This window comes from Antechinus flavipes, chromosome 6 (assembly GCF_016432865.1).
Source record: "Antechinus flavipes isolate AdamAnt ecotype Samford, QLD, Australia chromosome 6, AdamAnt_v2, whole genome shotgun sequence".
NCBI classification, from domain to species: domain Eukaryota; kingdom Metazoa; phylum Chordata; class Mammalia; order Dasyuromorphia; family Dasyuridae; genus Antechinus; species Antechinus flavipes.
This window is the reverse complement of record NC_067403.1, coordinates 250,245,886-250,254,503: the sequence shown is the minus strand read 5'-3', so window position 1 is coordinate 250,254,503 and position 8,618 is coordinate 250,245,886.

Genomic DNA, 8,618 nt, shown 5'->3' with positions numbered 1-8,618 from the left:
AAATGAGCAGAACCAGGAGATCATTGTAGATGAAAAAAATCTATATTATACGATGATCAATTCTGAAGGACGTGACTATTTTCAACAATGAGATGATTCAGATCAATTCCAATTGTTCAGTGATGAAGAGAGCCATCTACACCCAGAGAGGACTATGGGAACTGAGTGTGGATCACAACATAGCATTCTCACTCTTTTTGTTGTGGTTTGCTTGCATTTTGTTTTCTTACTCTTTTACTTTCCTTTTTTATCTGATTTTTCTTGTGCAGCAAGAGAATTGTATAAATATGTTTATACATATTGGATTTAACATATATATGTATGACTATCTATATTTTTTCTTTTTTTGCTGAGGCAATTGGGGTTAAATGACTTGCCCAGGATAACCCAGCTAGCAAGTGTTAAGTGTCTGAGACCAGATTTGAATTCAGGTCCTCCTAATTTCAGGGTTGGGGTTCTATCTACTGCACCACTAAGCTGCCCCTGATTTAACATATATTTTAACATGTATAATATATATTGGATTATCTGCCATCTAGGGGAGGGGATGGAGAGGGAAAGGGGAAAATCTGAAACACGAGGCTATGCAAGGGTCAATGTTGAAAAATTATCCGTCTGGACTTATATCCCAAAGAGATCTTAAAGAAGGGAAAGGGATCTGTAGGTGCAAGAATGTTTGTGGCAGCCCTCTTTGTAGTGGCCAGAAACTGGAAACTGAGTAGATGCCCATCAAGTGGAGAATGGCTAAATAAATTGTGGTATGTAAATGTTATGGAATATTATTGTTCAGTAAGAAATGACCAACAGGATGATTTCAGAAAGGCCTGGAGAGACCTACACGAACTGATGCTGAGTGAAATGAGCAGGACCAGGAGATCATTATATACTTCAACAACAATACTATATGATGATCAGTTCTGATGGACTTGGCCATCTTCAGCAATGAGATGAACCAAATCAGTTTTAATGGAGCAGTAATGAACTGAACCAGCTACACCCAGCGAAAGAACTCTGGGAGATGGCTAAGAACCATTACATTGAATTCCCAATCCCTCTATTTTTACCTGCCTGCATTTTTTTATTTCCTTCACAAGCTAACTATACAATATTTCAGAATCCGATTCTTTTTGTACAGCAAAATAATGGTTTGGACATGTATACTTATTTTGTATTTAATTTATACTTTAATATATTTAACATGTATTGGTCATCCTGCCATCTAGGGAAGGGAGTGGGGGGAAGGAGGGGAAAAATTGGAACAAAAGGATGCATATAACTTGTAAATAAAAAGCTATAATAAAAAAAGAAAGAAAAATTATCCGTGCATGTTTTGAAAATAAAAAGCTTTAAAAAAAAATACACCTACTCAGAGTTTGACTTGCTTTTAGGTCCCCTCCCCCAAAGATTGCTTTGGAAGCATTTAGATTCACAGGACAACAAATATTGGACCCAAACCTAACTTTTCCCTAACTTCTGTATCTGTCTCTCTTCTCATGCAATAGTCACTTTACTGCAGGTTCTCAGCACCTTTTACAGCAGCCTCCTAATGGTTCCGTCTACATCCACACTCTATCTTCTATGGTAACTCTCACCCAGCTACTAAATAGTTATTCCCAAAATGGAGATTTAACCATCCCAGTCCCCATTTTGCCTAGGCTGGATATTATTCCCAGGCCTATTTTCACAACTGATCAGCCTGGAAATTTCAACTTCCATTTCTGACATGGGTTGGTTTTTCCCTTCTTTGGGCAACCTGGTAGCCTCCCATTCTCAAGGTTTCACCATATTAAGGTAAAACTTGTGAAGATGTCCAGTTAACTTAACCCTGTGAAACTCAGAATGCCTTTGCATAAGAAATTCAACAACTCCAACCTCTCAGGTAACAGGGATTAAAAGCAATACCTTTGTGCTAACTAAGTGCTTGGTAGTACATGGAATAGAACACGGGAAGACCTGAGTTCAAATGTATCTTCAAATACTCACTAACTATGTGACTCTGGGCAAGTCCCTTGACCTTTTTCTCCCTCAGATTCCCTGAGTGGAAAATGGGGATAATAACAGTGCTGACCTCCCATGATTATTATGAGGATCACTGAGAAAATATAGAGCACTTAGTACAGTATCTGGCACATAGCAGTTACTTAATAGATGTTTGTTCCCTTCCTTTTTCCCTTCTTCTTTCCCTCTTCTGCTCTTTGATGGCTCACCTCAATGGTTTTGCTATCGAAGGCAAATTCTTGGAGCTTAGAAGGGAATTCAAGATTGTAAGGAAGGAAAGTAAAAAAGAAATCTATGATATGGCAGACAACATGTACAAAGGCACCGGGAAGGGAATGCTTAGTTCAGGAAAAGGGCAATAGAAAGTGTGTCCAGAATAAAGTTTTATATGGAAGGAAGGCTATTTGATCTTGCTCTAGATTACTGTAATATTTTAAAAGGTTCCAAGAGACGTATTTTCTTGGTTAATCATTTTATTAATAAGACCAACAGATTATTAATTTGGCTGTCTGTAATGTTCAGGCTAACTTTCTGGAAGACCTCTGGAAGGGCCTTGGTCTCAGCAGGATAATCACCTCGAGAATAGAGTCCAAAGTCTTTATTGTATCCTTCATAGTTTGTGTCTGTCATAGTCTGACCCAGTCTCATCCAGCCATCTGACAGTCTGCCGGTCTCAACCAGTTTCCTCTTGATTTTGTCTTTGTCCCTAGTTTAAATATCCTATTACAATTACATCATTACACTTAAACTCTGTTTGCCTTAGTTTCCTCATCTGTAAAATGAGCTAGAGAAGGAAATGGTCAATCATTTGTATCTTTGCCAAAGAAACCCCAAATGGGATCACAAAGATTTCGACATGACTGAAACAACTGAACAATAAAAACCCAAAAAAATGTAGTACGTGAATAGAATGGAATATTTCTGGGCCCTAAGAAATAATGAATGTGAAGAACACATGGAAGCTACATGGAGAAGCATGGAAATAGTTACATGAACTGATAAAGAAAAAAGCAAGCTGAGCCAAAAAAAAAAACAATTAAGAAAACGACAGATGAAAAGAACTACCAAAAAATTAAAAGTTTAAGTGGATCAGCTCTAAGCCCATGATCTTGAGACTTCTTCAATTGGTTGTCACTCTTTGGTCACAAAAGAAAAGAACAAGGGAGAAGAAAGAGGTATCAGTTGTCTGAGTTCAATATTGTTAGTATGTTAAAAAGACATTTGTCCCTAGAACCTGCAACCTCAAGGGAGGTTCCAATGGGGTTTAATCACTAAATATTTTTTTTAAAAAACAACCATTCATATTTGGCTATCAAAAAAAACCAAAGAGAAAATTTACCTACTTATTCACATGGGTAACGCTGAATCCAAGCCTGGACAAATAGAAGAGCAAGCACTACTTGCCCTCCCCAATAATCATAATCACAGATCCAGGACTAGTGACCTGCTGAGGAAACACAGCAGTGTTGTAAGGGGGCTCCAGGTAGTGATTTTGGCTCCAGGTAGTGTAGCTCCACCCCCTTGATTCCCACTCAGGTGTTTGCAATCACCCACCCCTTCTGAGAGATCAGAGAAAGACCTTCACTTATTCCTCATTGTCTTGCCAATGAGAGACATTCCCTCTCTTTTAACTGCCCTGAGACTATGGTCCAAGTAATAGAATCATGAAAGATTTGGCCTTGAGTTCAAAATAGATAAAGTTTGGGATGTTCAGCCTGCATGAGAGAAGGCTGATTGCTGAAAACAACTCATTTCAAATCTAAGAGTCTTATGCCCAAAGGAGGGGGTAAATTTGTTCTCCTAGACCTCAAAAGACAAAACTAAAAATGACAGGTAGAAAGAACAAAGATGTATTTACAATTTTAGAATTAGAACTTGCCAAAAGTGAAATAAACTGCTTCAGCAGGTTGTGTGTGGGTTCCACCTCCCCTAGAAATCTTTAAGCAAAGACTAGGTGATCAGCTATTGGGTGTGGAATTGATTGCTTTTTGAGAAGCCTTGGCACAAATGGTCACTGGGGTCTCTCTCTTCCAATTTTAAAATTCTAGGATTGCATAGATGAATTAAACAATCACTTCTTGAGATTAGGGACAGGAGGTTCTGTGAGCCCTATACAATGCTACATATAAAGCCATACAATAGAAATATGAAGTATAAATTGACTGAGCATGAAACTATATCCCCCGCTGTGGGTACTCTACTATACAATAATTGATAGGCTACAGAGAGGTCAAGAGGGATAAGGATTGAGAAAGGACCATTAGATCTGTGTAATGAGTGCCCTAGCACCCAGGACACCCCAGAATCAGGCGAAGTCATGATAAGCAAAAGTCCTTCTTTATTCTTGGTCTTAGACTCAGGATTGAACAGGATGGAAGAGAATCGCCCGAACTGCCTTCTCCCTCATCTATCCCAAGAGTATGTCCCTGGCTAGCTTTGCTCCACCCCCTAGTCCCTCCTACAATCCTCTATACACCAATCATTGATCCATTTCGGATACTGGAACGGACCATTTTCCAAGCATATGCCCATAGAGTATCATCCAATCAGAAGTTAGCCTCGAGCACTCAGCATTCCTGACCTCAGTACATTGAATTCAATAGTTTCAGCCTCTACAGATCTGGGGATCAAGAGCTCATTAATAATTTTGGGAAAAGCTGTTTCAGTTGAACAATGAGGTTGGAAGTTGAGATAATAAAGAATTTAGAGAGTGAGATGCAAAGAAGTAAAATTATTTACTGAAGATGACCTTCTCAAGGAGTTTAGGCACAAAATAGAGAAGAAACATTGGATGACAGCAGGAAGAGATTTTTAAGAATAGAAGAAATGGATGTGAGAATTTCATGAGGGAGGGACAGAATGTGGACCTCCTGCAATTTCATTCCTCTGGGCAAGTCTTCCCATGCAGATTAGCAATAGCCAACTGTCTGTAACTTAAAGTCCTGGTAAATTCCATGGAGCACCAAGAAGTCAGGCAATTTTTCGGTGCTCACATTGTTGATGTTTCTCAGAGACAAAATTTGAGATGAGGTTCTTCTGATGCTAAGCCCAGATGTCTTTGCACTAAATCACCCTTCATTCTTATTAATAGAAGTAAGTTCATATACTAAAAGGGTTCTGCTTCAGCTGCATCCCATAGATTTTTCTATGTAGTAGCTGAAAAGTCATTTTTGTGTGTGTGAAATGCATTGTTACAAATTTCTTTAATCACTCAGGCATTAGTTTAAAAGTGTTTTTATTAGTTTTCATATGAATGTGCTTATGCATTTTTCTTAGAGCATAATGGACCACTTTGTTTCATTATGATTTATAAATATGTAAAATTTTGGCTTTTCTAAATTTATATATGGTTTCTCTGTGACCTAGCACATGATCTGATTTTTATGTAGATTCAATGTGTACTTGGTAAAATGAATAATGTTTGTATTTCCAATGAGTTCTATTCAATTTGTTTACTATTTTATTCAGTCCCGTAATTGCTTTATCTTTTTATTGGATTTGTCTTCTGACAGAGGAACACTGAAAGAATAATTAACTAAATCTATTATTGTGAACTTCTCCTTTAACAATTTTACCATGAGATAACGTATGTAAACATTCTAAGTTGATATGCTCTCATGTTAGAGAGTACCTTTATGAAAAGTTTCCTTTTATCTTTCTCTTAATGCTTCCTGATATGAATTCAATTTTGTGTGAAATTTAAGTTACTTCTACTATGAATCAGCTATAGCAAAAGATATTTTGATCCAAACACTCTATTAAACTCTATATAAAAAAAGAATTCAATAGTTCTATTGACAGTCTATTTTTGGTTTCTATTTTTTAGTCCATTCTATGACTTTTTTTTCTTTTTATTGGAGACTTCTGTCCCTTTAGTTTTTGATTATTAAGGGTTTTTTTTTTTCCTATCATGGGGGAGGTAGGAGAAGAGGGAGGAAGAAAGGGAGAACAGTAGAACAGGAAAAAAATGCTCGACTTGCAATCCAAAAATACTTGGGTTCAAATCCTGCTTTCAACACTTATTATTAATTGTGAACCACAAGAAAGCCATTTGCATTTCTGAGCCTCGGTTCTCTGTCTCCTTCACTGGGTTGTTGTGAGAATCAAAGGAAATGATGTGTGTAAAGTATTTTGTAAATCTTAAAATAACATATAAATTGTTAGGATTAGTCAATTTGTCAAAAAGCAATATATACTTTATTTTTATTATGTTAGAACCTAATCACACTAGCCAAAATTCTTATGTTTCGTACTGTTTCTGAGTTTTATCTTTCCCTCATTTAGATATTAGGACTATATTTGTCTTATCAAAAAAAATATCATTCTCAATCATCTTTTGGTAGTTCCTTTATAGCTAGATTTATTTCCTTTTCTGAAATCAGATTATTTGAGATCTCTATGTGGTCCTTTTTTAAAATTATTCCTCTATTTTTTTCTGTTCTCAATTTTGTTAACATAGTTAATATACAGTCCATATAACTATGGACAAAATATTCTATCTTTTTTATTTCTTCTGGTTTTTGTTGATTTTGGCTCATTTTCTATTTTCTTGATTTGATTTTCTGCCCTCTTCTTTTTAATCAGATTAATTAAGGATTTACCAATTTCATTAGTCTTTTCAAAGAACCACATTCTAATTTACTTTTCAAATATTTTTATAGGCTTTTGTTTCCAAAAAATAAATTTCTCCTCTAATTAATTTGAACTCTAATTTCTAATATCTCCTCTTTTGTGCTTATTTTAGGCTTATTTGTTGACTTTCTAATTATAAGTGCTTTTTTGTTCTTTTTTGTTAAAATATAACTGTAAGAATATTATTTCTTCCCTAAGGACTTCTTTAGCTGCATCTCAGAAATTTTGATATGTTGTTTTCATCATTATACTTTTCTTTTTCAGTTATTAATTGTTCCTATGACTTGGTTGTTGATCCACTGATTATTTAAGATTTTGTTGTTGTTTTCATTTCATTCTGTGTCTTTCGTTTGTGGTTCCAGAATCAATTGTTAATCTTATTGCAGTATAGTCTCTAAAAATGTATTTACTTTTTGTCTTTTTACATTTGTTGGCAATATCTCTATACCCATGGTCAATTTTTGTAAAAGTTTCATGTAGTACAAAGATATATGTATATTCTTTCACTGTCCAATTTAGAAAAATAACATATCTTTCAATTCGTTTCTCCAGAATTTTGTTCAGTTCCATATGTTCCTTTTTGTTTACCTTTCTGTTAGACTTAACAACTGATAAAGGGATATTTGAGTCTTTATCACTATTGTATTATTGTGTTAAATTATTGTATGCCTCCTTGAAGCTCAAATATTTCCATTATGAATTTGGATACTAATACATATGGAGCATATGTTTATTATGTAAGCAATAGATTGTAGGGCTTTATTTCTTTATGTAATCTATCACTCTTTTCAATTTTATTGAATCACCCAATCCATTCATATTTAAAGTTAAAAGAATTAGGTTTATAAATTCCTCTCCTCCAACTCTCTCTAAAAAAAATTTCACATTGTGATTTTCTATTCTTCTGCTATAATTACAGCATTATGTTTCTTTGGTTACCTGAATCTTTTTTAAGATGGTCCTGTTCCCACTGATTCTTCCCCTCAGTTCCAATCCCTTCTTCTCATTTGTTATCATTTTCCCTTTAAAGTTTTATTATCATTTATTATTATCTTCTCTTCTGCTTTTATATGATTATTTATTTCTTCCTCCTCTTTTCCCCTCTCAGTTAAGTATATTCTCCTTCCTCCCTTTTAGTCAGTCCTCTTAATTATGGTTTTTTCATTTCATTTTTCCCAAAAAGGATTTCTAAAATATTTTTGACACCATCATTATCTCTTTTTGTTTACTCTAGACACTCATTCTCTGAATCATTAGTCCTATAATCTTCTGGTCTCTCTCTTTTTGACATGTTAGTTATATATTCAAAGTTTCTAAGATAGCTGTTCTAGGCGGTTCCCTCCAGGTGCTTTCTGCCACTGCTTTGTAGAACTTACCCTTTGAATTTTCTTTTTCACTGTGCCTCACAGAACAATGCTAATTCTTACAGGTGTCAGAGAAGACACTATCTCACAAGAGGTTACCTCCTCCATCTCTTGCTGGCTTTTTTTTCTATATTTACCTGGAAATCTCCCTATGTCCATGTTCTCCTATTCCTTTAGATGCCAGCCAGTTGCCCCTAGGAATTCCTATCTCCATCCCTTTCCCAAGGACAAGTCAATTTTTCAGGCACCAAATCTCCTAGATCTCATATCCCTTCACTTGTAAGACCATTTATCAGTAAAACCAATTTTTCCTCTCCTTTTCAATTTTTCTGTCCTCCTCTCCTATTTCCCTATAGGCTTTCTAAGACCACAGAATCACTTGCTCCTCATTGCCAGCCTTGATTTGATCCTAAAGCACCACTCAATCCTCTTTATCCCTCCTGTTTCCCTGCTGCATTTAACTCTTTCCCTATCCCTACTTTTTCATGTACCCTTCCACGTTGTGATATAGCCCACAAAAGAAACATTCATCAGTAGGCAGGGTGTTGTTAGGTTCAATACATAATGTCTTCTGTGTACCTCTTCACTGTTCAATTTCTGCATTAGAAAGATGTCTCTTATTGG